Below are 2,422 nucleotides of genomic sequence, written 5' to 3'. Positions count from 1 at the left end.
TAGTCAATAAAGCATAGGTATCCTTCTGGTATTCTCTGCTTTCAGCCAAGATCCATCAGACATCAGCAATGATATCTCTCATTCCACGTCCTCTTCTGAATCCAGCTTGAACCTCTGGACGTTCTCTGTCAATGTATGATTGTAGCCGTTTCTGTATTACTTTTAACAAAACTTTACTTGCTTGAGATATCAAAGAGATTGTCCGATGATTTCCGCACTCTTTTTTTTTTATAATATACCTATATACATTTTGGAGGAAGTGCAGCCAGAGTGCTCCTTGGAGGACAAGATGGCCAAACTTCTTCTTTCATACTTCACACATATTTTCAGGAGGGACCAGTCACTGGAGAAGGATATCATGTTTGGTAAGGTGGAGAATAAGAGAAAAAGATGAAGACCCCCAACGAGATGGATTGGCCAGGTGGCAGCATCGATGGACTCAAGTGTGGCAACGATAGTGAGGTTGGCCCAGGATCAGACAGTGTTTCATTCTGCTGTGCATAAGGTCGCTATGAGTCAGTACTGACTCTATGGCACCTAACAACAACAACAATATATATTTTATTAAAATAAAACAAAAGAACAGTTTCAATTTATATAGAAAAGACAGTACAGAGAATTGCCAGATACTGCACATGTAGTTTCTCATATTATTCACAATAGCTATAACATGTAAATCCTGGTGTGGTGCTGCAGGATAATGCACTGGACCACAAGGTCAGTTTGAGCTGTAAGGTTGGAGGTTCAAACCCACCAGTCGCTTTTCAGAAACCCATTCAGGGTCAATATGAGTTGGAACTGACTCGACAGCACTTAACAACAACAATGGCATGTTTGCATAGCATTTCAATTTTTATCTTACTGTCAGTAACACTTGTGGCACTTAATGAACATTAAGATACATAAAGTCAGTTTGTTTAGCTATTTTTAGATTTACCTAATGTCTCTTTTTATATGATGGGATTCTATATAGGATAACACATTACATTTCGTTGTTCTGCTTTTTAAGCATATTTTGGTTGTGACAGCTACTCAGGCATATTTATTTTGCTGACCTGGACGATTTTAAAGAGCATTGTTGGTCAAACACTTTTAGAATGCACCGTTTTTGGAATTTATTGATGTGTTCCTCATGCTTAGACAGGAGCTATGTTTTTTTTTTTTTTTTTTTCTGAGGAAGACAACAAAGATAAAGTGCAATTTTCACTCAACATCAAGAGTTTTTGTTGTTAGTGACATTGAGTAGGTTCCAACTCATGGTAACTGAGGCACACCAAAAGGAAACAGTGTCTGGTCCTGCACAACTGTTGTTAAGTTTGATCCCATTGTTGCTGCCACTGAGTCAATCCCTCTCAATGAGAATCTTCCTCTTTTTCATTGGCCCTCCACTTTACCAATCAGGCACTGATTTATCCAGGCACTGATCCCTCCTGACCACCTATCCAAAGTACAAGAGACAAAGTCTAGTCTTTCTCATTTCACAGGACATGACTTATAATTGTTGGTATTTATTTACTTTGATCAATTGGTTGGATTCATGTTTGTTAAGTTTCTCCACTGTAATATTACACTTTTCCCCCTCCTTTCTGCATTATACTTTTTGGAATGTAGTCACTACATGGATCCCTTTTTAGTTAGAGTATTTACAAAACTGATTTGAATTCTCTTTCTTGATTCTCTCCATAGTATGTTATTCAGAAGGTTTGGCACAGGTAATACCCATCACACTAATTAAGCAGGTCTTTGTGAAAAGCTTCTTCAGACTCACAGTCAATCCCTGAATTGACTGCTCTTGAACTAAAAATCCACCTCAATCTAATTGGTCACCAACCCTCTGCAACCACAAAGGCCAACTAAAAGCTACTTTTCTTCTCAAATAAATCAGGTGTGGCATTTCCCATAGGCTTCATTGGCAGTTTGGAAGACAAAATTAATATTACTAACATTATTTGAAATTAAAAGTCTTTTGATCTAGTCTCTACCAGTAACCAGTTGTTGTCAAGTCAATTCCAACGGTCCGTGACCCCATTTGTGCCAGAGAAGAACTGTGCTATATACAGTTCTCAATGGCTGAATTTAATTAAGTAGATCACTAGACCTTCAGAACTCTTTCTTGAGCAATTAACTGTATGTGCGACCCAGGGACTGCCAGCCTATTCCCTACCTGGCATAAATAAAGGATTTCAGGTCTTGGAAAGAAATTCCATTGACCCAAGGCCAGGCGATTAGGGTATGATCTGTGTCTCTAGATTTCTAGTTTAAATGTTTTCCTGTATCAAGTATTATTATGTAACAGTTGGCAATGTTAAGGAAAAACAAACCAGTTGCCATCAAGTCAATTCTGGATTCCTGGCGTTGTACTGTAGAATCAGGACTGGACTATGAACCAAAAGGCCGGCTGTTCAAACCCAACAGCTGCTCC

This window comes from Chrysochloris asiatica, unplaced genomic scaffold, assembly GCF_000296735.1.
Source record: "Chrysochloris asiatica unplaced genomic scaffold, ChrAsi1.0 scaffold00280, whole genome shotgun sequence".
In the NCBI taxonomy this organism is placed as follows: domain Eukaryota; kingdom Metazoa; phylum Chordata; class Mammalia; order Afrosoricida; family Chrysochloridae; genus Chrysochloris; species Chrysochloris asiatica.
The sequence above is the reverse complement of the archived record's forward strand: the minus strand, read 5'-3'. Positions refer to the sequence as shown.